At 42.5% G+C, this 27857-nt stretch overlaps 1 protein-coding gene across 12 annotated transcripts in view; it reads right to left on the reverse strand.

The window, feature by feature from the left end:
- The window catches only part of stk33 (serine/threonine kinase 33), a 149963-nt gene that overhangs the window by 104178 nt on the left and 17928 nt on the right, over window positions 1–27857 (reverse strand). Inside the window, exon 1 of one of the 12 annotated variants that reach the window (XM_055649909.1) lies at window positions 16755–16805. The exons of 10 other annotated variants lie outside the window; for them this stretch is intronic. The gene's annotated coding sequence lies outside the window, so the exon portion shown is untranslated. Of the gene's footprint in view, window positions 1–8954; window positions 9474–16754; window positions 16806–27857 lie in introns of those variants that run through there. One more of the 12 variants, XM_055649908.1, reaches the window with a different exon arrangement.

Below are 27857 nucleotides of genomic sequence, written 5' to 3' on the forward strand. Positions count from 1 at the left end.
AGTACCGCCCCTTCTCTAGTAGGTACTTCTATGTATTGTTGCAAAAAACTATCCTGCACACATTTTACAAACTCCAACCCATCCAGCCCATTTACAGAATGTGTTTCCCAGTCTATGTGTGGAAAATTGAAATCTCCCACAATCACTACCTTGTGCTTACTACTAATATCTGCAATCTCCTTACATATTTGCTCTTCCAATTCTCGCTCCCCATTTGGCGGTCTATAATACACCCCTATAAGTGTTGCTACCCCTTTCCCATTTCTCAGTTCCACCCAAATAGCCTCCCTAGACGAGCCCTCTAATCTATCCTGCCAAAGCACTGCTGTAATATCTTCCCTGATAAGCAATGCAACACCTCCACCTCTTGCCCCTCCAATTCTATTACACCTGAAGCAACAAAATCCTGGAATATTTAGTTTCCAATCACAGCCCTCCTGCAACCATGTTTCACTGATCGCCACAACATCATACTTCCAGGTGTCAATCCAGGCTCTAAGTTCATCCACTTTTCTTACAATGCTCCTAGCATTAAAATATACACATTTAAGAAACCCACCCTCTCTTATTCTCTGATTATTTTCTTTTTCTTCTCTCTCCCCTACATTTTGGGTCAGAGTGCTACCATTCTCTGCCCCCTGCTTCACACACTGACTGCTAGCTTTCCCCATTTGAGTCCCTCCCCCCAACCATACTAGTTTAAAGTCTCCCCAGTAGCCTTTGCAAATCTCCCCGCCAGGATATTGGTCCCCCTTGAGTTCAAGTGCAACCCGTCCTTTCTGTACAGGTCACACCTTCCCCAAAAGAGGTCCCAATGATCCAGAAACTTGAATCCATACCCACTGCACCAGTCCCTCATCCACGCATTTATCCTCCACCTCACTCCATTCCTACTCTCACTGTCGCGTGGCACAGGCAGTAATCCTGAGATTGTTACCTTTCCAGTCCTTCTCCTTAACTCTCTACCTAACTCCCTATATTCTTCTTTCAGGACCTCTTCTCTTTTTTTACCTATATCGTTGGTACCTATATGCACCACAACCTCAGGCTCCTCTCCCTCCCATTTCAGGATTTCTTGGACACGTTCAGACACATCCCTGACCCTGGCACCAGGGAGGCAAACTACCATCCGGGACTCCTGTCTACATCCACAGAATCGCCTATCCGACCCCCTGACTATAGAGTCCCCTATTACAATTGCCCTCCCCTTCTTTTCCTTACCCTTCTGAGAAACAGGACCGGTCTTTGTGCCAGAGGCCCAGCCGCTGTCGCTGCCCCCAGGTAGGCTGTCTCCCCCACCCTTACTCAAGCATGAGTACTTATTTTCAAGGTGTACAGCCACCGGGGTACTCACCAGTCCCGGCCTCTGCTCGTTGCCCTTCCTAACTGTGACCCAGTTTTCTGTCTCCCGTGGTCTTGGAGTGACCACCTCCCTGTAACTCCTTTCTATGACCTCCTCGCTCTCCCTGAGCAGACAGAGGTCATCGAGTTGCTGTTCCAGGTTCCTGACACGGTCCCTTAGGAGCCCCATCTCGACACACCTTGCGCAGATGTGGACGTCTGGAGGGCACTCTGACTCCATGACCTCCCACATCTGACATCCAGAACAGTAAACTGCCATGGCCTTCATTGTCCCCCTTATCCAAATACAATAAAGCCTTACAATTACAATACAAATACAATACAAGCCAATCAGCCAAATCAGCTGCTTCTGCTGGTCCTCTTCCACCAATCAGAGGCTTCCACCAGAATTTTCAAAATGCACCCCATCCAATTTCTTCTGATTGAAGTTGTTCTCATATTGAGCTACAATTTCTATGACTTAATTCACTTTAAATTAAGGCATGTTGATTTAGGGAAACAAGAGCTTATCTTGGCTCGTTGTTACAAATATTCTATGATCTTATTCCTCCTTTACCTATATTTTCAATATATTCCTTGCTCAAGCCGCAAACTATCCATTATATTCCAATAGTCCATCCAAGGCTCTGTGCTTCTCTTCATTTTTTTTCAAAATGTCTATGAAACATCCATGATGAGCCCACTAACTCCTACAATTATGTTAATTAATTCCCATTCTGCTTCCTGCCAGGACTCTATTCGATTCTCCAAGGTTTTCCATCACCTCTGCATCTGCTCTGATGAAGCCACCATATCCACACTAATGCTTCTAATCAGTTGTCATTATTCCTCAACCAATTCTCCAGGTTAATGAGCTCCACATTCAATGGATAACACTGTTCCACTCTCCACTGTTTACATTAAACAGACCTACACTGTCATTGAGAGGATCCATTTAAATTAGAAGATCAGCATCTTATCTTTCATCTAGGTACTTTAAACCTTATGGAATGAACACAAAATTCTTCAGTTTCAAGTAAATTCAACTCTCATCATTTTCCAATATTACGTTGATTTTGCTAATTGTCTGTTCTCATGCTTATTAGCCTATCTTCACATATTTTGTCTTACAACATACTCCTCCTCCCAGCCCTGCTTTCAACCTTGCACCCTTGGCTCAATTCAAAGATAGAGTTGCTGTCCCAAAACACTAACCTGTTTCACCGACCACAGATAATGCTCAGCTAGCCGATTTTGTCCAGCATTTTAGCTTTTATTTCAATTCCAGCATTTATAGTTTAACTTTTTTTCCCATTACAATAAAACAGGACTCCGTTTGTTATGTTCAGTAGATGTAAATGGTCACCAGTACAAGTGGTTTCTGGGTTACGCAAGGATTATATTGCAGAGAACTGTCAGTAAGCTTCAAAAATCCTTCAGAAATTTCAATTTTCTATGGTATTGTATTGTTCTATATGCACGCTACAATTCCTTCATTTTATTTGTTCTCAGCCCCCTTCTTTGCTCCTTATACACCCACGACATTATAGCCAAAGGCATACTGATTTTATGCAGGATTCTCAGAAACATTGCAACCTGATAGATCAGAAATTTTATGGTGATCAGGTGTTGGTGTAGAGGAAATATCTGGAGCATGTAGCATGACCTAGAGTCATAGACTCATAGAGTGATACAGTGTGGAAACATGCCCTTCGGCCCAACTTGCCCACACTGGCCAACAATGTCCCAGCCTCACGTCCTACTTTCCTTGGTCCATATCCCTCTAAACCTGGTCTTGGTCCATATCCATCTAAACCTGCCCTATCCATGTACCTGTCTAACTGTTTCATAAATGATGGGATAGTCCCAGCCTCAACTACCTCCTCTGGTAGCTTGTTCCATACACCCACCACCTTTTGTGTGGAAAAGTTACCCCTCGGATGCCTATTAAATCTTTGCCCCTTCACCTTGAACCTATGTCCTCTGGTCATCAATTCCCCTACTCTGGGCAAAAGACTCTGTGCATCTACCCAATCTATTCCTCTCATGATTTTGTACACCTCTATAAGATCTCCCCTCACCCTCCTGCGCTCCATGGAATAGAGACCAACCTACTCAGCCTCTCCCTGAAGCTTACACCCTCTGGTCCTGGCAACATCCTCGTAAATCTTTTCTGAACCCTTTCAAGCTTGACAATATATTTCCTATTTCATGATGCCCAGAACTGAACACAATATTCTAAATGCAGTCTCACCAAAATCTTATACAACTGCAACATGACCTCCCAACTTCTATACTCAATACTCTGACTGATGAAGGCCAAAGTGCCAAAAGTCTTTTTGACCACCTTATCTACCTGACTTGACCTTCAAGGAACTATGCACCTGTACTCCTAGCATTTGCATTTGAATGGGATTATTGATCTTGATCGAAATATTATGTGCAAGTTTTAAATGTTTCCAATCATTAAACAAATCAGTTAAGCAAACTGTAAAAAGGCAATCATTACATTCTGGGAACAGGGCCTGTCAAGAGGAGTGTGCACTGGAAAACTGCAAGCTGCAACTGCAAACATTGCACCCGATTATCCAGTCAACACTCTTTCCAAAACATACATACTAGTGCCGTGTCTCAGGGTTCGGTGCTGGGGCCATTGCTGTTTGTCATCTATATCAATGAGTTGGATGAGAACATATAAGGCATGATTAGTAAGTTTGCAGATGACACTAAAATGTGTGGTATTGTAGATAGCAACGATGGTTGTCAAAATTACAGCAGGTTCTGATTCAGCAGATGGGCCAATGGAGTTTAATACAGAGAAGTGCGAGGGTGCGACTGGTCCTTGATCCAGGAGAAGTTATTGGTGATTTTGACTCCTAGGAATTTGAAGTTTTCAACCACCGCCATTCTAGGCACATTTGGCACCGTCAATGCAAACTGGGGTATGTGCGCTGCTTCGCTTTCTGAAGTCGGTCACTATATCCTTTGTCTTGCTGACATTGTTGTCTCGACACCAGAACACAATGTTCTCAATCTACTTCCTGTATTCCGTCTTCTAGATGGTATTCACTCTAAATGTAAGCCAACATTTACACACAGTTGGAGGCAAATAAGTAACTGAATGCATTCTCAACATCCAAAGATTTAAAAAAATGCAGAAAACATTTTCAGGATATAGTAAAATTGTCCATAAATTCCAAAATGTGCCTAGAATGAGTAAAATGTTGAAATTAGGAACTACAGATGCTGGTGTATACCAAAGAGAGAATCACAAATTGCTAGAGTAACTCAGCGGGTCCAGCAGCACCTCATCAATTGTATTCACTTGCCATCAGTCATTGTGCAGTCCCCACCTCCCTAAAGTCGAAATTGCCTTTATCAATATCCAGTTGATATCTTTTGACAGGCAAACATCCAATAACAATGGGACTACTCCAGGCATCTCATGTAACGATGATCATGGCCAATGACCCATTTTACAGACTAGTACAGAAAGTTGTGACCACTGCCCAGTCCATCATCGACTCTGACCTCCCCACCATCAAAGGGACCTATCGCAGTCGCTGCCTCAAAAAGACTGCCAACACCATCCTGGCCACACACTCACCTCTCCGTTGCCATCAGGTAGAAGGTACAGGAGCTTGAAATCTGGTACATCCAGGTTCAGGAACAGTTTCTTCCCCAAAGCCATCAGGCTATTAAACGCAACATCAAACAAACTCTGAACTATATTTGTTTATTTATGTGTATATATATGGTCTATGATATATAGACACACTGATCTGTTCTGTATTATGCCTACAATATTCTGTTGTGCTGCAGCAATGCAAGAATTTCATTGTCCTATCTGGGACACATTACAATAAACTCTCTTGACATGACTTGACTTCTGTCAATGTGATTAAGTGATGGCTGTCTGTACAATACAGGATTCTGGATCAACAAGTAAGCCTATACCAAACTCGTCTCACTACCACTTTCTCAGTATCCATTTTGAGATTCCACACTTCGACAACATATTGAACTTTTTTTATCCTTTAAGAGAGCTACTTAATTTTAAATTGTTATCATTATTGAAATCTGCCTTTATCGCCTGCAGTTTATCTGTAAACCACATCTTCAGGATTAAGTTAACAATGGGGCCAATTACACGAGTGGCTGCTATGGTGACCCTGGCCTTGAATGCTTGCATTTCCTGGGAAGATTGATGCCAAATTACTAAATTCTCAACCCGCTGGTGCGTGAAGTGGGTGACTTGCTCGGTTTGCCAAGCAAGCGCTTTCATCACTTTCCTTATGGAATACAGCCAGCAGCATGAGCTAGCATTTTTTTTTCTCGGAGGTAAATTTCTCTAAAGTGCTAAGCAGTTCAAATGACAAACAAGGCCATACCCAATCTACCACATTGTCATTGTTTGTAGGGGATATGCTTGTTAAGAGTGAACAAGCAAACGTGTCACGTTCATATGTCGCGCGGAGGTGCTGTTCTTCGAAATTAAATTTATTTTTAAAAGTGCCATGAGCAATTTAAAATAAATTATTTGAAATTAAATTTCCAACAGTTAACTTAACCAGATATTTTGATCAAAGATTGATTCATGATTGGGTGGCACAGTGGTGTTGCAGTAGTGTTAATGTGAGGGGATCGCTGGTCGGTGCAGGCTCGGTGAACATTAGGTCCTGTTTCCACGCTGTATCTCCAAACTAAACTGAAAATATAGTTAATTTTATCAAAACCATTTTGATACATCCAAGATGATCATTCTTATAGAGAAACTTTTTAGAACAACTTTTGCTCCAAGTCAACATAGTTTTACTTGATTAAAAACAGGAATGCTGGAAATACTCAGTAAGTCAGGATACATCTGTGATAAGAGATACAGAGCTAATCTTTCAGTTAAAGACCATTTACTAGAACTGGAAAAGAGACAAAATAACATTGACCTGCAAAGAGGGCGTAGGAGGATGGTTTCTTTAATTGGATAAAGCCAGTGTGATCATGGGGATAAACTGCAAACAAAGCTATCAGGTCAATGAGTGAATGGGAGCAAATAAGAGAATGAGAACATAGACAAAAGAATGTGGGAGTTGAAAAATGCAGAGGAGGAAAACATGTCCAGCAAGTCAGGTTGGGCATGTCCTCCACTGCCCGAGGAATACATTTTTATAAAATAACATGTTGGGGGAATGAGGTATGTGGGGAGGAAACACATACACTGAGCCAATATTACAGATGGTTGACTGAGTCGGACAGAAATCAAATTACTTGAAGTTGTAACATTCTGTATTGTAATATTCTGTATTCTGTATTGTCAACCAGGTTCAGGAATAGCTACTTCCCTACAGCCATCAGGCTATTAAACCTGGCTCGGACAAAACTCTGATTATTAATAACCACTTTCTGCTATTTGCACTTTATCAGTTTATTTATTCATGTGTGTATATATTTATATCATGGTATATGGACACATTTATCTGTTTTGTAGTAAATGCCTACTATTTTCTGTGTGCTTAAGCAAAGCAAGAATTTAATTGTCCTATACAGGGACACATGACAATAAACTCACTTGAACTTGAACTTGTTCTACAATGGGCCCAGCCAGAAGATGATGTTCTGTTCCTTAAGCTTGCATTAATCCTCAGTGTTATGATATGGGAGACCACCAATTGGTAACTCAGAATGGAAGTGAAATGAAGGTTTAAAGTGGCATTTGCTTTTTCCAATGTAGAGGAGACTCCATTATGAACACCAAATGCAGAATGTATTAAAAATGAACTGCAGATGATGGTTACATCAGAGATAGACACAAAATGTTGGAGTAATTCAGCGGGTTAAACAGCATCTCTGGAGAAAATGGATTGGTTACGTTTCAGGTCGGGCCCTTAAAATCAGTCTGAAGAAGGGTCCCGACCCAAAATGTCACATGTCCATTTTCTCCACAGATGCTGTGTGACTTGCAGAGTTACTCCAGCACTTTGTGTCTATCCAGCGAATGCAGTATATACTAGATTGTAACAAGTGCAATTGAATCACTGCTGCACCTGGAAAACTGGTTGGGTCTCTGGATGTGGGAAGGAAAGAAATGAGAGGAGAAATGTTGCATTGCCTGGGTTTGCATGAGAAAGTACAGAAACAAGAGGGCTAGTTGGTTGGAAGTGAAGAGTAGAGCGTGGAATTACAAAGGCCTCACTCCATGCAAAATACTAAAAGAAGAAGAGAGGTGGTGAAGTCTATTTGAAGGAGGCTGAAATAACAGAGAACTGTTGAATGGGGATTTCCAACATCAGCAGTTATTTGGGGTTTTTTACTTCGTTTTAACTGATTCCAGCCCATTCTACATAACACACTATAAAGTACACGTGGAAAATAAAAAGCAAACTACAGCAAATACTGGAAATCTGAAAGTATAAAGCAGAAAACGATGGAAATGCTCAACTAATCAAGTGACGTTATGGAGTGAGAAATAGAATGAATGTTTCAGGTCAACCAACTTCTGGGGTCATCTTTCCACTGATGTTTCCTGACCGCCTGAATTATTTCCAGCATTGACAGGTTTTATTACATAGAGTCATACAGCATGCAAAGAGAACCTTTGACCTAACCAAGCTGACCAAGATGCCCTATCTATACTAGTCCCACTTGCCTGCATTTGGCCCGTATCCTTCTAAACCTTTTCTTTCCATGTACTTGTCCAAATATCTTTGAAATATTGTTATAGTCCCTGCCTCAACTACCTCAACTGCCGACTCGTTCCATATACCCACCACCCTTTGTGTGAAAATGTTGCCCCTCAGGTTCCTATTAAATCTTACCCCTCTCACTTTAAACCTATGTCCTCTGGTTCTTGATTCCCCGACTCTGTGTAAAGGACTGTGCATTTACCCCATCTATTCCCCCAATGATCTTATACACCTCGATAAGATCATCCCTCATCCTCCTGCACTCCAAGGAGTAAAGTCTAAGCCTGTTCCACTCTATCTATAGTTCAGGCCCTCGAGTCCTAGCACCATCCTCATAAATCTTCTCTGCACCTGTTTCATCTTAACAACATCTTTTCTATAATAGGGTGATCAAAACTGAACTCAAAGTTCCAAATGTGGCCTCACCAATGTCTTGCACAAGACATTACATCTTAAAAATGCTTCAGGTTCAACAAAGAATGATAGTTCTTGATATGGGACCGTTGCTTAGCATATACTCAGTTGCACTTCAATGAATGCAAAGCTATTTCCATGTACACACATATTTGTAATCCTCTTTTGGAAAGCCTGCTGTTTTCATAAGGCTGTATATATGTAGTGAGCAAACATAAACACACACACTTCTAAAAAAAACATTGACCAAATTCCTCAAAATGATGCTATCATTGTCTCAACATAACTTGTTCACAAATTCATTCCCAAGTCAATTTAATATTAATTACCTATAAATCCATTCTGATTACGGTGACATCTACATATTAATAGGAGTGGGAGAAAAGTTAACATGGAATTATGTTACTAAACACATGGAGATGTATTTTTAATAATGGGTATTGGGTGTGGAATTATCCAGTGGTGCATTTTTGTTTTCAAACCACTTGCTATCTTGTTGCAGGAAGAGAAAAGTCTTACACAATATCTGTTCAGGTGTGATAACCCAGCTTGTATTGTTCAGATGATTTTCCATTATAAAAGCAGCCAAAAGTAGTGGTAAATCCCTCTCCATTTGATATATGCAATGCTTGATAGCTTTTAGAGATTCCAGGTTACTGGAAATAACAGACAAAAGTATTGGATGAAATGAATTGTAAATCTATCCAAGTTTGTTATTTGACTGGCATTAATGAAGAGAGAAAATAATAAGCTTTCTGCTGCAGCTTATAATAAATATTCAAATAAATACTCATGTTGATGCAGATAGCAGAAATATTTCAAAGATCCCATTCAAACATTTACTCCATTTCCTTCAAACGTGAACAGATCGAGCATATTCTTTCCTTGTTTCTCTTATCAGTATTGAACAAATATTCATCCAATCACCACCAACAGTAGCCCATGAAATGAATGGAACAGCATTACAGTTCAAGTAAAATACTTCAGTATTCTGAAGTTTTATGCTAATGTTTAAATGAAATTGAATGAATTAGATAGCAGAGGACTATGATCACACTAAATATATTACCATATTGTAAAATTCAGATATCTATAAAGACAATATTGTGGTCACACAATAACCCATAAATCTGAAAAAAAAAGCAAAGGAAACTTAATTAAGGCGCATTCACAAAAAATCCGTTGTAATACCGTAATCTCTTCAGAATCTTAAGAAACGTTTGGCCCATTTAATATTACTTAAGCGCAAGAGCATACAAGAGAGACAAGACCAGGAACATTAATTACAACTAATGAAATATTGTCAATAATTACTTTATTTAACAAAAACTTTGCAAGGAGGTTACCATGCTAAAGAATTAGAGAAAATATAAAACATAGAACAGTACAGCACAGGAACAAGCCCTTTGGCCCATAATGTTCATGCTGAACATGATTCCAAGACTAACTCTTATCTACCTGCACATAATCCATATCCCTCCATTCCTAATATATTCAAGTGCGTATCTGAGAAGGTGCGTAAATGCCACTACCATCCCTAAAAGAGCATTCCAGGCACCCATAAAATCCCTGTGTAAAAAAACATGCCAACACATCTCCTTTACACTTTGCTGCTCCAAGCTTAAACCTGTGCCCTCTAGTTTTTTATAATTCCGTCCTGGGAAAAAGGTTCTGACAGTCTAATTACCTATGCCTCTCATCATCTATCTATATAACTAAAAGTCTCATCTTGACCTGTTCCTGTCTGCGCTATATATTGATTTTAGAAAAAACGCTACCATATATCGCTATGATTTTTAGCCATCTTACTCACAGTCCTCCTCCTCTGAGGCAGCCCCGAGAATTTTCCGATCGATGAAAAATAAAAAAGTTATGTGTGCTTAAAAAATCTTGAGATCAGCTGATTGGTCCTCTCGCCTGTCAATCACAATACAATACAATACAATTTATTTGTCGTTTGGACCCCGTTGAGGTCCAAACGAAATGTAGTTTCTGCAGTCATACATACAAAACGAAAAAGACCCAAGACACAACACAATTTACACAAACATCCTTCACAGCGCATCTTCTCCTCGCTGTGAAGGAAGGCAAAAAAAACATATCTCTCCCCTGCACTCCCCTCTCCCCCCCATGTCAGAGTCAAAGACAGAGTTTAAGCCCCCAGCGGGCGATGTTAAATGTCCCGCAGCCATTAAAGCCACGCGGGGTGATGCAAGGCCAAGCACCGGGTCCTGGTGTTGGAGCCCTGGCGGGCGCTCACAAAGTCCCGCGGCAATTCCAAGCCGCGCAGGGCAGGGTGTAAGGCCCCGCTCCAGGTAATCTTCAACCCCGCAACTCGGGCAGGAGAAGTCGCCATTGCGGAAGCCCCGAAAAGCGGTCTCCAACCAGGGACCCGTGGGCTCCCGGTATTTCAGTCCACAGACCTGCGGTAGGAGCTTCCGAAACTCCGGGGGTTGGGCCACAGCAGCGCTCCACCACAGCTCCACCCGCTCCGGACTCGGCCAGCTCCGTGAAGGTGAGTCGTCCGCAGCTCCGTGACTGGAGCCCCAGGTCGTTCCTGCTGGAGGCTGCTCCACATAGCAGCCCCAACGACAATGGAGACCCGACAAAGAAAAGGTCGGGTCTCCCGTGCAGGGCGTTACCTTCATCACCAAGATGAAGGTAACCCCCTTCCGAGGAGGGGGGCAGGACTATAAAACCTCGGATGCCTGGACGTGAGTCAGTCACTCTGGAAGATCGCGAGGGAGAGTCCACTGTGATTCTAAGCTGTGAATCAACTGAACTGCGAGTCTGCCATGTACTTACAATAAATGATGTGTTAGCCGTTAATGACAATGCAATGAATTGTTTGGCAATTTGGTGGCCTGCACTCTGCTTGAAATGCTATGAAATTGAGTTTGGTGGCCTGCACTCTGCTTGAAATGCTATGAAATTGAATTTGGAAGCCTGCACTCTGCTTGAAATGCAATGAAATTGAATTTGGTGGCCTGCACTCTGCTTGAAATGCTATGAATTTGGTGGCCTGCACTCTACTTGAAATGCTGTGAAATTGAATTTGGTGGCCTGCACTCTGCTTGAAATGGAATTTCAATGAATAGCCGTGAGTAACTGAGCTGCCAGCCCACCAGCCCTAAGTGACTGAGTTGCCAGCCCACCAGCCCTAAGTGACTGAGCTGCCAGCCCACTAGCCCTGAGTGACTGATCTGCCAGCCCACCAACCCTGAGTGACTGAGCTGCCCTCCCACCGGCCCGGAGTGACTGAGCTGCCAGCCCAAAAATCCATTCGGCCCACAATGTCCATACAAGCCCTTTGGAAACCAGTCCCTTCGGCCCACAACACCCATACTAGCGTTCCAGAAAGCCCACCACAGGCCACCAATATTGGAATTGGTGGAGAGGTGGAATGTTGTGTTGGGATACCAGCCCTCCCGTGTGAACAAAGGACCCAACGGGTCCCACTTAGTCTAGTTTTATATATTTTTATCAGGTCTCCCCACAACCTCCAGCTTTCCAGGGAAAACAATCGTCTGTCCAAACTAAATATTTTCTGCACTTTCCAAAGCCTCCACATCCTTCTGGTAAAGAGGCAACCAGAACTGCACACAATACTCCAACTCGGCCTAAGCAAACCCCTATAAAGCTGCAGCAACAAGGGTCTGCAGTAACTGGTTTACACAAAAGGACACAATGTGCTGGAGTTGCCTGACTGGAATCATCGCCTATCCACATTCTCCAGAGATGCTGCCGATCCACTGAGTTACTCCAGCAACATGACTTCCTGACTCTTAATGTCCCAACCAATGAAGGCAATCATACCATATGTCTTCTTTACCAATCTATCTATGTGTGTCACCACTGTCAGGGAATTGTGGACTTGGACCCCAAAATCCCTCTGTATGGCACTGCTGTTAAAGTTCATAAGTTCATAAGACACAGGAACAAATTCAGGTCATTAGGCCATCAAGTTTACTCTGCCTTTCAATCATGGCTGATCTATCTTTACCACTATTACCTATTTCCTGCCTTTTTTCCATAACCTTTGAAACCCTTACTAATCAAGAAAAAGGTCTTAACATTACTATATATTTTAATTATATATAAAACGACATAAAGAATATTCACCACCCTACACTCATCGATCACCCTTGTCAACTTCTCAAAACCATATAACCATATAACAATTACAGCACGGAAACAGGCCATCTCGACCCTTCTAGTCCGTGCCGAACACGTATTCTCCCCTAGTCCCATATACCTGCGCTCAGACCATAACCCTCAATTCCTTTCCCGTCCATATAACTATCCAATTTATTTTTAAATGATAAAAACGAACCTGCCTCCACCACCTTCACTGGAAGCTCATTCCACACAGCCACCACTCTCTGAGTAAAGAAGTTCCCCCTCATGTTACCACTAAACTTCAGTCCCTTAATTCTCATGTCATGTCCCCTTGTTGAATCTTCACTACTCTCAGTGGGAAAAGCTTATCCACGTCAACTCTGTCTATCCCTCTCATCATTTTAAAGACCTCTATCAAGTCCCCCCTTAACCTTCTGCGCTCCAAAGAATAAAGCCCTAAATTGTTCAACCTTTCTCTGTAACTTAGTTGCTGAAACCCAGGCAACATTCTAGTAAATCTTCACTGTACTCTCTCTATTTTGTTGACATCCTTCCTATAATTAGGCGACCAAAATTGTACCACATACTCCAGAATTGGCCTCACCAATGCCTTGTACAATTTTAACATTACATCCCAACTTTTATACTCAATGCTCTGATGTATAAAGGCCAGCACACCAAAACGCACAGTTATTCCCAGATCCCTCTGTTCACCTGCATTCTTTAATTCCCTACCATTTACCATGTACGTCCTATTTTGATTTGGCCTGCCAAGATGTAGCACCTCACACTTATCAGCATTAAACTCCATCTGCCATCTTTCAGCCCACTCTTCCAACTGGCATAAATCTCTCTGTAGACTTTGAAAATCTATTTCATTATCCACAACCCCACCTATCTTAGTATCATCTGCATACTTACTAATCCAATTTACCACACCATCATCCAGATCATTGATGTACATGACAAACAACAGTGGACCCAACACAGATCCCTGTGGCACCCCACTCGTCACTGGCCTCCAACCTGACAAACAACCATCCACCATTACTCTCTGGCATCTCCCATTCAGCCACTGTTGAATCCATCTTGCTACTCCACCATTAATACCCAACAATTGAACCTTCTTAACCAACCTTCCATGAGGAACCTTGTCAAAGGCCTTACTGAAGTCCATATATACAGCATCCACTGCTTTACCCTCATCAATTTCCCGAGTAACCTCTTCAAAAAATTCAAGAAGATTAGTCAAACCTGACCTTCCAGGCACAAATCCATGTTGACTGTTCATAATCAGACCCTGTTTATCCAGACGCTTATATATATCATCTCTAAGTATCCTTTCCATTAATTTGCCCACCACTGACGTCAAACTAACAGCTCGATAATTGCTAGGTTTACTCTTAGACCCATTTTTAAACAATGGAACAACATGCGCAGTACGCCAATCCTCCGGCACTATTCCCGTTTCTAATGACATTTGAAATATTTCTGTCATAGCCCCTGCTATTTCTACACTAACTTCCCTCAATGTCCTAGGGAATATCCTGTCAGATTAATGGAAAGGATACTTAGAGATGATATATATAAGCATCCTGTCAGGACCTGGAGACTTATCCACTTTTATATTTCTCAAAAGTGTTAGTACTTCCTCTTCTTTGAATCTCATAGTTTCCATAGCTACTCTACTCGTTTCCCTTACCTCACATAATTCAATATCCTTCTCCTTGGTGAATACCTAAGAAAATAAATTGTTCAATATCTCCCCCATCTCTTTTGGCTTGGCAGATAACTGTCCACTCTGACTCTCTAATGGACCAATTTTATCCCTTGTTATCCTTTTGCTATTAATATAGCTGTAGAAACCCTTTGGATTGACTTTCACCTTACTTGCCAAAGCAACCTCATATCTTCTTTTAGCTTTTCCAATTTCTCTCTTAAGATTCTTTTTACATTCTTTATACTCCTCAAGCACCTCATTTACTCCATGCTGCCTATAATTATTGTAGATCTCTCTCTTTTTCCAAACCAAGTGTCCAATTTCCCTTGAAAACCATGGCTCTTTCCAATTTTTACTATTTTTACTATTTCCTTTCAACCGAACAGGGTCATAAAGATTCTGTACTCTTAAAATGTCACCTTTAAATGTCTTCCATTTCTCTTCCACATCTTTCCCATAAAACAAACTGTCCCAATTTACTTCTTTTAAATCCTTTCGCATCTCCTCAAAGTTAGCCTTTCTCCAATCAAAAATCTCAATCCTTGGTCCAGTTCTGACCATCTCCATAATTATATTGAAACTAATGGTATTGTGATCACTGGTCCCGAACTGTTCCCCAACGCATACCTCTGCCACCTGACCCGTCTCATTTCCTAACAGGAGGTCCAGCACCGCCACTTCTCTAGTAGGTACTTCTATGTATTGCTGCAAAAAACTATCGTGTACACATTTTACAAACTCCAACCCATCCAGCCCATTTACAGAATGTGTTTCCCAGTCTATGTGTGGAAAATTGAAATCTCCCACAATCACTACCTTGTGCTTACTACTAATATCTGCAATCTCCTTACATATTTGCAATCTCCTTCCAATTCTCGCTCTCCTTGATCAAAACACTTGATCAAGTTAGTAAGACACCACCTGCCTTGATGACTGTCTCTAATTAACCCATTATCTTCCAAATGGGAGAACATACAAGACTCCAACAATCTCCTCTCTTTCCTCTCACAATAACCTGGAATATATCCCATTAGATCCTGGGAATTATCCACATCAATGCTCTTCAATGTCTGTCACCTCGTGCTCAATCTCAAACTGCCCTTGAATTTTAGTATTCTCCACACTGATCGCACTGTACTCCATGAATCTCTCCTTGGTGAAAACAAATGAAAAGTACTTGTTTAGTACTTTGACTACATCCTCTGATTCCAAACACAAATTCCCTCTTTTATGCTTGAGTAATACCTTTGTCCTGGTAATGCTCATTTTTCATATAAAAACCCTTGGGATTTTCTTGAACACGACTCACCTAAGCCATTTCATGGCCCCGTTTGGCCCTTCAAATTGCCTCCTTGCATTCTTTCTCAGGTCTTTATATTTCATAACGGTCCTGTTGGATTTCATCTTCTTAAACTTTTCATATCATTCCTTTTTCTTTTTGACCATATTTACAACCTCTTTGGTCATCTAAGATTCTCTTATTTTGCCATGATTTTCTCTCTTCCTTATTGGCACATGCTGTTCCTGAACTTTGATCAATTGGCATTTAAACGAATCCCACATGTTAGACACAGTCTAAAGGGCCTGTCCCACTTGCATGTGATTGCATGCGTTTGGCGCGACAAAAACTGGTCGTTTGAGGCGTACGGGCACCGTATGGCCGCGCGGAGCCGGTCCCACTTAGAAACGCGGAGTTGTGCGGGGCTGCTCCCGACATCCTCTGAAAACCTGACAGTGTCCGAAATCTTCGCGCGCCAATGGCCTGTCGGCACGCGGGCGCATTGCGGCCCTTTCGCAGCATCTTGACGGCGTATGCAGCTTCTTGATGGCATACGCCTAGCGCGTGGCATTGCGCGATGACATCACCGCCCGGCGTGGCGTTGCGTGATGACGTCACCGCCCGACGCCGTGCGACGCCCAAATTCAGTCGGCCCGCCTCCTGCCCAGCTGATTGGTAAGTATGATGCAAATGACGTCACGCGCGAACTTAGCCCGTACTTAGCGCGAACTCCGCGTGAACTCCGCTTCCGTTTGGTTGCGCCAAACGCATGCAATCGCATGCAAGTGGGACAGGCCCTTTACTCAATAACAACTGCTCCTAGTGTACCCTCCCAAGCTCCCAACAAATAGCGTTGCAACTTGTCTTACTCCAATTTAGTACCTTCCCACATGGTCCAGACTTATCCCAATTCAAAACAATAATGTGAAGAGAAACCTGCTAGTCTTTTGTAAATTAACAGGTAGTGGGACTAACTGGATATCTATTTCAATGAGTAAGAAGGAACTGCAGATGCTGGTTTAAACCAAAGATAGACACAAAAAGCTGTAGTAACTCAGCGGGACAGGCAGCATCTCTGGAGAAAAGGAATGGGTGACGTTTCGGGTCCAGACCTTCTTCAGAATGAGGCAGTTAATCGCCACATTGCCTTCTCTTGACATGTATCATTCTATGATGTATAAAATATATAAACAATAAATACCTGTAACATTAAGGTTGTACCAATCTGAAGGGCAAAATATAGTTGCACAATGCTAAAAGTTCATTTATATGATTCAGAATCTGACCCACTGGATCAATGAAAATAGTAACTCCTATTCTGTAAATGGAAACATTTAATTTGTTCTTCTCCTGTCAAATAATGCACTCTCATTGTGTGTGCTTGCATCACAAAGGGTGTTTCAGTGTCATTCTAGTCATACGAGGTCACTCGCTAGCAAATGCACATTAAATGGTACAGGGAGATCTGTGTTGGAAGGAACTGCAGATGCTGGTTTACACCAAAGATAGACACAAAATGCTAGAATAACTCAGCGGGACAGGAAGCATCTCTAGATAGAAGAAATGGGTGACATTTCAAGTTGAGACACTTCTTCAGACTGGGTCAGGTGAGGGAGACACAGAGATATGGAAGGGTAAGGTGTGAAAACTAGATATCAAAGGGAACGAAGCTGAAATAAAATATAGAATAGATCATTGTTAGCTAGAGGAGGTGACAACGATGGATTTAAAACTACAATGTAATCAGGAGGACAATCAAGCTTGACGGAGAGCTAGGGTGCGAGAGGAATGGAGAGAGAAGGAATGCAAGGATTACTTGAAGTTAGAGAAATCCCAGCAGTTTACAACCCAGCAAAATGCATATTGAATTCTCTAACTTCATATAACCCTTGCTTTCCCTCTCTCTCCATCCCTCCCTCATCCTAGTTCTCTGATCAGTCTGACTGACCTGATTAAATTTTAGTTTTATATGCCTCGTTGTCACCTTACCCGAGCTAACAATAATCTATTCTACCTTTGCTTTGAACTTGATCCCCTTTGATATCTCATTTTCACACTTTATCCTAACACTAACAGGGAGACCAATCGTCCTATTTGATTTTCCTCTGCGCGCAATGAGCTATTGATGTGAATTTGTGCAAGGACAGGGAGCCATTCGATCTATGATTTTACATATCCAGTCACAGCTTACTTATGTCCATGCCTTCTTTCTATTATATTATCTAGTCTCCTGGAGTGACAAGCAAAACATAAATCTTTTTTCCCATTTCACCCCTACACAGCTCACTGTTGTGATTCTCATCTCTCAAATATCCTTCCTGGTTAAATAAAGTTCACTTCTCCCATCCGTCCCAGTCAATGAACCTCACGAGCTCAGCAAAAATCATATAAATTATACAACAGTACAAACTTTGCTACCAAAAGTTAATATATTTAATTTAATTAGAATTTGATAAAATATAACTGAATGAAAACCAGAAAATATACATCTGTTTTGCACCAAGCCTTATAAACGTTACACTATTTTTCAAAGTTCAAGACTCTTCATTATTCTCTTCCTAGAAACAATCAAAATAATAAGTTATCTAATTTTTCATTCATATAAAAATTACAAGAGAATGATTTGCTGTTTTAAGATATCTCTAACCATCTCAAAAAGTGATATGACTACTCCAAAGATTATTAAATAACAAGATTACTTGATAAATAATACTATATGTATTCTCGCATCCTTCTAATTTAATCTCCATGTGAATATTTGGACAATTCTACAGCCTTAAAGTGACAAGTGTTTGATTCTGTATTTCAGAAAATTACTGAATAAATTCAAGTGCAACATGTAGGGGGGAATGAAGAAAAAGATAATAAAAAGAGAATAAGAGGTGGTGGGTTTCTTAAATGTGTATATCTTAACGCTAGGAGCATTGTAAGAAAGGTGGATGAGTTTAGAGTCTGGATTGACACCTGGAAGTATGATGTTGTGGCAATTAGTGAAACATGGTTGCAGGATGGCTGTGATTAGAAATTAAATATTCCAGGATTTCGTTGCTTTAGGTGTGATAGAATTGGAGGGGCAAGAAGTGGAGGTGTTGCATTGCTTGTCAGGGAAGATATTACAGCAGTGCTTTGGCAGGGCAGATTAGAGCATGACGGCATCCCCGCTTAGGGATTAGGGATGACGGCATCCCCGGGCGCGTGCTCAGAGCCTGTGCTGCGCAGCTGACAGACGTCTGGACTGACATCTTCAACCTGTCACTTGCCCAAGCAGTTGTCCCCACTTGCCTTAAAGCCACCTCCATCGTGCCAGTGCCAAAACACTCCACTGCGGCAAGCCTCAACGACTTCCGCCCAGTTGCACTTACCCCCATCATCACCAAGTGCTTCGAGAGGCTGGTCCTGGCACACCTCAAAAGCTGCCTACCCCCCACACTGGATCCCTATCAGTTTGCCTACCGCAAGAACAGGAGTACGGAGGATGCCATCTCAACGGCACTTCACTCCGCCCTCTCCCACCTCGACAACAGAGACACTTATGTAAGAATGCTGTTCATCGATTACAGCTCAGCATTCAACACCATTATTCCATCAAAACTGATCACCAAACTCGGTAACCTGGGCATCGACCCCTCCCTCTGCAACTGGATACTGGACTTTCTAACCAACAGACCCCAGTCTGTGAGGTTAGACAAGCACACCTCTTCAACCCTCACCCTGAACAGCATTCCTCAGGGCTGTGTGCTGAGCCCCCTCCTCTACTCCCTCTTCACCTATGACTGCACACCTGTACATGGTACTAACACCATCATCAAGTATGCAGATGATACAACGGTGATTGGCCTCATCAGCAACAACGATGAGCTGGCCTACAGGGAGGAGGTCCAGCACTTAGCAGCATGGTGCGCTGACAACAACCTGGCCCTTAACTCCAAGAAGACCAAGGAGCTCATTGTAGACTTCAGGAAGTCCAGAGGCGGCACGCACACCCCCATCCACATTAACGGGACGGAGGTGGAACGTGTTTCTAGCTTCAGGTTCCTGGGAGTCAACATCTCCGATGACCTCTCTTGGACCCACAATACCTCTACTCTGATCAAGAAGGCTCATCAGCGTCTCTTCTTCCTGAGGAGACTGAAGAAGGTCCATCTGTCTCCTCAGATCCTGGTGAACTTCTACCGCTGCACCATCGAGAGCATCCTTACCAACTGCATCACAGTATGGTATGGCAACTGCTCTGTCTCCGACCGGAAGGCATTGCAGAGGGTGGTGAAAATTGCCCAACGTATCACCGGTTCCATGCTCCCCTCCATTGAGTCTGTCCAAAGCAAGCGCTGTCTGCGGAGGGCGCTCAGCATCGCCAAGGACTGCTCTCACCCCAACCATGGACGGTTTACCCTCCTACCATCCGGGAGGCGCTCCAGGTCTCTCCGTTGCCGAACCAGCAGGTCGAGGAACAGCTCACCCCCCCCCCCCCCCCCCCCCCCCCCCCCCGGACACTTATTATTTTTTTTATTCAAATCGTTTGCTATGTCGCTCTTCAAGGGAGATGCTAAATGCATTTCGTTGTCTCTGTACTGTACACTGACAATGACAATTAAAATTGAATCTGAATCTGAATCTGAATCTGAGGGCTCATCGTGGGATGCTATTTGGGTGGAACTGAGAAACGGGAAAGGTGTAGCAACACTTATAGGGGTGTATTATAGACCGCCTAATGGGGTGTGAGAATTGGAAGAGCAAATATGTAAGGAGATAGCAGATATCAGTAGTAAGCACAAGGTAGTGATTGTGGGAGATTTCAATTTTCCACACATAGACTGGGAAACACATTCTGTAAAAGGGCTGGATGGTTTGGAGTTTGTAAAATGTGTGCAGGATAGTTTTTTGCAGCAATACATAGAGGTGCCTACTAGAGATGGGGCAGTGCTGGACCTCCTGTTAGGAAATGAGACGGGTCAGGTGGCAGAGGTTTGTGTTGGGGAGCACTTCAGGTCCTGTGATCACAATACCATTAGTTTCAATATAATTATGGAGGGGGTCGGATGAGATTTTTGATTGGAGAAAGGCTAACTTTGTGGAGATGCGAAAGGATTTATTTAAAAGGAGTTAATTGGGACATTTTGTTTTATGGGAAGGATGTAGAAGAAAAATGGAGGACATTTAAAGGTGAAATTTTAACAGTACAGAATCTTTATGTCCCTGTTCGGTTGAAAAGAAATAGTAATAATTGGAAAGAGCCATGGTTTTCAAGGGAAATTGGACACTTGGTTCGGAAAAAGAGAGAGATTACAATAATTATAGGCAGCATGGCGTAAATGAGGTGCTTGAGGAGTATAAAGAATGTAAAAAGAATCTTAAGAATGAAATTAGAAAAGCTAAAAGAAGATATGCGGTTGCTTTGGCAAGTAAGGTGAAAGTAAATCCAAAGGGTTTCTACAGCTATATTAATAGCAAAAGGATAACGAGGGATAAAATTGGTCTATTAAAGAGTCAGAGTGGACAGCTATCTGTTTATCCAGATGCTTATATATAGAGATAATATCTATAAGCATCTGGATAAACAGAGTCTGATTAGGAACAGTCAACATGGATTTGTGCCTGGAAGGTCATGTTTGACTAATCTTCTTGAATTTTCTGAAGAGGTTACAAGGGAAATTGATGAGGGTAAAGCAGTGGATGTTGTATATATGGACTTCAGTAAGGCCTTTGACAAGGTTCCTCACGGAAGGTTGGTTAAGAAGGTTCAATGGTTGGGTATTAATGGTGGAGTAGCAAGATGGATTCAACAGTGGCTGAATGGGAGATGCCAGAGAGTAATGGTGGATGGTTGTTTGTCAGATTGGAGGCCAGTGACGAGTGGGGTGCCACAGGGATCTGTGTTGGGCCCGCTGTTGTTTGTCATGTACATCAATGATCTGGATGATGGTGTGGTAAATTGGATTAGTAAGTATGCAGATGATAATAAGATAGGTGGTGTGGTGGATAATGAAGTAGATTTTCAAAGTCTACAGAGAGATTTAGGCCATTTGGAAGAGTGGGTGAAAGATGGCAGATGGAGTTTAATGCTGATAAGTGTGTGGTGCTACATCTTGGCAGGACAAATCAAAATAGGACGTACATGGTAAATGGTAGGGAATTGAAGAATGCAGGTGAACAGACGGATCTGGGAATAACTGTGGGATGACAGATGGCGCAATGGACTAAGTGTTCGGATGGCGACCGGAAGGTAGCAGGTTCGAATCCCGCTTGGAGTGCATACTGTCGTGTGTCCTTGGGGCAAGACACTTCACCCACCTTTGCCTGTGTGTAAATGTAATGTAATTATGTGAAGCACTTTGGGGTCAATGCAAGTTGACCAAAATGTTGCTATATAAATAAGATTATAAATAAAATAAAACTGTGCACAGTTCCCTGAAAGTGGAATCTCATGTAGATAGGGTGGTAAAGAAATCTTTTGGTGTGCTGGCCTTTATAAATCAGAGCATTGAGTATAGAAGTTAGGATGTAATGTTAAAATTGTACAAGGCATTGGTGAGGCCAATTCTGGAGTATGGTGTACAATTTTGGTCGCCTAATTATAGGAAGGATGTCAACAAAATAGAGAGAGTACAGTGAAGATTTACTAGAATGTTGCCTGGGTTTCAGCAACTAAGTTACAGAGAAAGGTTGAACAAGTTAGGGCTTTATTCTTTGGAGCGCAGAAGGTTAAGGGGGGACTTGATAGAGGTCTTTAAAATGATGAGAGGGATAGACAGAGTTGACGTGGATAAGCTTTTTCCATTGAGAGTAGGGAAGATTCAAACATGACATGATTTGAGAATTAAGGGACAGAAGGTCTCCAACCAACCACTTCTTTACTCAGCCCCCCTGCCATACAGCCCCCTCCCCCCACATCCCCCCCAAACCACCCCCCTCCTACACCTCCTCACCCACACACAACCCCCTCCCCCTCCCACCACACCCGCCACACACCCCACTTCCCTCCCACACATGAAGGGGGATGAGGGGAAATAGAAACATAGAACAAAGAAAATAGGTGCAGGAGTAGGCCATTCGGCCCTTCGAGCCTGCACCGCCATTCAATATGATCATGGCTGATCATCCAACTAAGTATCCTGTACCTGCCTTCTCTCCATACCCCCTGATCCCTTTAGCCACAAGGGCCACATCTAACTCCCTCTTAAATATAGCCAATGAACTGGCCTCGACTACCTTCTGTGGCAGAGAATTCCAGAGATTCACCACTCTCTGTGTGAAAAAAGTTTTCCTCATCTCGGTCCTAAAAGATTTCCCCTTTATCCTTAAGCTGTGACCCCTTGTCCTGGACTTCCCCAACATCGGGAACAATCTTCCTGCATCTAGCCTGTCCACCCCTTAAGAATTTTGTAAGTTTCTATAAGATCCCCCCTCAATCTTCTAAATTCTAGCGAGTACAAACCGAGTCTATCCAGTCTTTCTTCATATGAAAGTCCTGACATCCCAGGAATCAGCCTGGTGAACCTTCTCTGCACTCCCTCTATGCCAAGAATGTCTTTCCTCAAATTGGGAGACCAAAACTGTACGCAATACTCCAGGTGTGGTCTCACCAAGACCCTGTACAACTGCAGTAGAGCCTCCCTGCTCCTATACTCAAATCCTTTTGCTATGAATGCTAACATACCCATCGCTTTCTTCACTGCCTGCTGCACCTGCGTGCCTAGTTTCAGTCTGAAGAAGGGTTTCGGCCCAAAACGTCGCCTATTTCCTTCGCTCCATAGATGCTGCTGCACCCGCTGAGTTTCTCCAGCATGTTTGTGTACTTGCCTAATTTCAATGATTGGTGTACCATGACACCCAGGTCTCGTTGCATCTCCCATTTTCCTAATCAGCCACCATTCAGATAATAGTCTATTCCTGTTTTTGCCACCAAAGTGGATAACCTCACATTTATCCACATTATACTGCATCTGCCATGCATTTGCCCACTCACCCAGCCTATCCAAGTCACCTTGCAGCCTCCTAGCATCCTCCTCACAGCTAACACTGCCCCCCAGCTTCGTGTCATCTGCAAACTTGGAGATGTTGCATTCAATTCCCTCGTCCAAATCATTAATATATGTTGTAAATAGCTGGGGTCCCAGCACTGAGCCTTGCAGTACCCCACTTGTCACGGCCTGCCATTGTGAAAAGGACCCGTTTACTCCTACTTTTTGCTTCCTGTCTGTCAGCCAGTACTCTATCCACATCAATACTGAACCCCCAATACCGAGTGCTTTAAGTTTGTATACTAATCTCTTATGTGGTACCTTGTCGAAATCCTTCTGAAAGTCTAGATATAACACATCCACTGGTTCTCCCTTATCCATTCTACTAGTTACATGCTTAAAAAAATTCTATAAGATTCGTCAGACACGATTTACCTTTCATAAATCCATGCTGACTTTGTCCAATGATGATTCACCACTTTCCAAATGTGCTGCTATCCTATCTTTAATAACTAATTTTAGCAGTTTCCCCACTACCGACGTTAGACTAACTGGTCTGTAATTCCCCGTTTTCACTCTCCCTCCCTTTTTAAAAAGTGGGGTTACATTAGCTACCCTCCAATCCTCAGGAACTACTCCAGAATCTAAAGAGTTTTGAAACATTATCACTAATGCATCCACTATTTCTGGGGGCTACTTCCTTAAGTACTCTGGGATGCAGCCTATCTGGCCCTGGGGATTTATCGGCCTGTGATCCATTCAATTTACCTAACACCGCTTCCCGGCTAACCTGGATTTCACTCAGTTCCTCCATCTCATTTGACCCCCGGTCACCTGCTATTTCCGGCAGATTATTTACGTTTTCCTTAGTGAAGACAGAACCAAAGTAGTTAGTCAATTGGTCTGCGATGTCCTTGTTCCCCATGATCAATTCACCTGTTTCTGACTGCAAGGGACCTACATTTGTTTTAACTAATCTTTTCCTCTTCACATATCTATAAAAAATTTTGCAGTCAGTTTTTCTTTCTTTCATAATCTATTTTCCCTTTCCTAATTAAGCCCTTTGTCCTCCTCTGCTGGACTCTGAATTTCTCCCAGTCCTCTGGTAGGCTGCTTTTTCTGGCTAATTTGTATGCTTCATCTTTTGTTTTGATACTATCCCTGATTTCCCTTGTTATGCACGGTTGCACTACCTTCCCTGATTTATTCTTTTGCCAAACTGGGATGAACAATTGTTGTAGTTCATCCATGCAGTCTTTAAATACCTTCCATTGCATATCCACCGTCAACCCTTTAAGAATCAATTGCCAGTCTATCTTGGCCAATTCACGTCTCATACCCTCAAAGTTACCTTTCTTTAAGTTCAGGACCCTAGTTTCTGAATTAACAATGTCACTCTCCATCCTAATGAAGAACTCAACCATATTATGGTCACTCTTGCCCAAGGGGCCACGCACAACAAGACTGCTAACTAACCCTTCCTCATTACTCAATACCCAGTCTAGAATAGCCTGCTCTCTCGTTGGTTCCTCTACATGTTGGTTTAGAAAACTATCCCGCATACATTCCAAGAAATCCTCTTCCTCAGCACCCTTGCCAATTTGATTCACTCAATCTATATGTAGATTGAAGTCACCCATTATAACTGTTTTACCTTTGTTGCACGCATTTCTAATTTCCTGGTTGATGCCATTCCCAACTCCACTACTACTGTTAACTGTACGGTGGCCTGTACACAACTCGCACTAGCGTTTTCTGCCCCTTAGTGTTTCGCAGCTCTACCCATATCGATTCCACATCCTCCAAGCTAATGTCCTTCCTTTCTATTGCGTTAATCTCCTCTTTAACCAGCAACGCTACCCCACCTCCTTTTCCTTTCTGTCTATCCCTCCTGAATATTGAATATCCCTGGATGTTCAGCTCCCAGCCTTGGTCACCCTGGAGCCATATCTCTGTGATCCCAACTATATCATAGTCATTAATAGCTATCTGCACATTCAACTCATCCACCTTATTACGAATGCTCCTTGCATTGAGACACAAAGCCTTCAGGCTTGTTTTTACAACACTCTTACCCCTTATACAATTATGTTGAAAAGTTGCCCTTTTTGATTTTTGCCCTGGATTTGTCTGCCTGCCACTTTTACTTTTCACCTTGCTACCTATTGCTTCTACCCTCTGTCTCTCCGCTCACACATTTAAGAAATCCTTTCCCTTTAACTCCATCCTCGACTATCCCATTTGACACCCCACCCCCCTTATTCAGTAGAGCTGTGACTGCGCAGTTAGGGGCTATGGGTGAGTGGCAGAATATTGCAATAGGGGAACAGGTTGCCTTGGGGGAAACGGGTGAGTGGTGGAATATTGCGTTGGGGAATGGGTTGCGTTGGGGGACCAGACCTCCCTTGTGACTGGGACCCAACGGGTCCCACTAAGTCTAGTACTCCTTATCATTTGATCTGTCTAGTACTCCTTATCATTTGATCTGTCTGAACCAATCTCCATGTAGTCTTTGTCTTACACTTCATACTGCCCGAGATCTGCTGTGAAAAATCCTATACTCATTCCTGGGTTTTGTGGAAGGATCATTGACCTGAACTATTAACTGGTCTCTGTTTCCACGGATGCTTCTTGGTTGAATTCATCTAACATTCGTTTTTCAACCCGAGGCATAATTTGTTTAAAAGGCAAGGCAGGCACTAGGGTTGAGTCACCCATTCCTGTTACTAATTCTTACATTAGGATGCTTGCATGAACCTCTGTGTGTTGTCATTCTTCTTATCAATGAAAACAAACTTCACTGACCATCCTTATACTCTTGGATAAATGTCCTTTAAACAGTAAAAAATAACTCTAAATTGAAATTTTCTTCTGTAAATGATGGAAATGTTTTATCTGGATGCCCCTAAACAGCGGAAAAGACATGGAACAATTGTTACTTTCTTCCATGGAGATTTGCTGATTTTCATGCAAATTATTTTGTGGGGGAAGGACATCAATAAATTTAGTGCAAAACAATTGCTCCATTTTGCCTCCATTGAATTTTGTTTGCAAACATTACTTTATAATAACAATTTTAAAAATGCTTTATAAATTCAAGTTGCTCTTGCTGCCATTTTATTGTATTAGAAATTGGCACCATTTCATGCAAACAATGCAAATCACTAACAATAAGCCAGTCTTGCCAAGATTTGGAACAATTTTTTATTGATAATCTAAGTTAAGTGCAGCCCAATGATTCCATTAAAATGCCCCTTCCCATTGGTACGGAATGTTTGCATTTTTCAGCTTGAAATTGTGCAATATGGTGCATACTGTTGTGTGTCTTTTAATTTATACTTGAATGCAATATATATGCTTTAAATTGGATTGGAGCGTTTTTGAAAGGGGGGAGGCTGTGCGATCACTGATCACTGGCCTTGGGGGTACCCGGTGAGGGGGTGGAGCAACCGAGTGGGGAGAGGGTGTGGAAGAAGGGTGTCCCCCCTCCCAGGGTAGGAACATTTTGAAATTGATGTATTAAAATCATGTTTTAGTGCACTGTAGAAGTATGATTTCAATGTTTTTTGTATGAAGTATTTTTGAGAGGTAACTTTTTAAGGGGTAACTTTATCCACACAAAGGGTGATGGGTGTATGGAACAAGCTGCCAGAGGAGGTAGTTGAGGCAGGGACCATCCCTACATTTAAGAAAAAGTTAGACTGATACATGGATAGGACAGGTTTGGAGGTATGGACCAAAAGCAGGTAGCATAGCTGGGACATGTTGGTGGGTGTGGGCAAGTGGCGCCCAAGGGCCTGTTTTTCACACTGTATCACTCTAGGACTACATTATATGTCCACCATGCATGAATGCTTCAAAATCAAGTGATCGAGTTTTATTGCCATATACTCAAGCATAGAAAATAGGTGCAGGAATAGGCCATCGGCCCTTCGAGCCAGCACTGCCATTCAATATGATCATGGCTATTCATCTAAAATCAGTACCTCTTTCCTGTTTTTTCCCCTTATACCTTGATGTCGTTAGCCCCAAGAACTAAATATAACTCTCTCTTGAAAACATCCAGTGAATTGGCCTGCACTGCATTCTGTGGCAGAGAATTCCACAGATTCACAACTCTCTGCGTGAAGAAAGTTTGTTCTCATCTCAGTCCTAACTGGCCCCCCCTTTATTCTCAAACTGTGACCCATGGTTCTGAACGCCCCCAACATCGGGAACATTTTTCCTGCAGTTACAGTAAGTGAAAATCTAGCAGGCAAGCCGGATGCTTTCACCAACCACCCCTATTTGAAGTCCACTATCTTCCACCGTTTCTACCCAGTGCTTGGCACTTACTTCCAGCA

Source organism: Leucoraja erinacea, chromosome 18 (genome assembly GCF_028641065.1).
Source record: "Leucoraja erinacea ecotype New England chromosome 18, Leri_hhj_1, whole genome shotgun sequence".
Taxonomy (NCBI): domain Eukaryota; kingdom Metazoa; phylum Chordata; class Chondrichthyes; order Rajiformes; family Rajidae; genus Leucoraja; species Leucoraja erinaceus.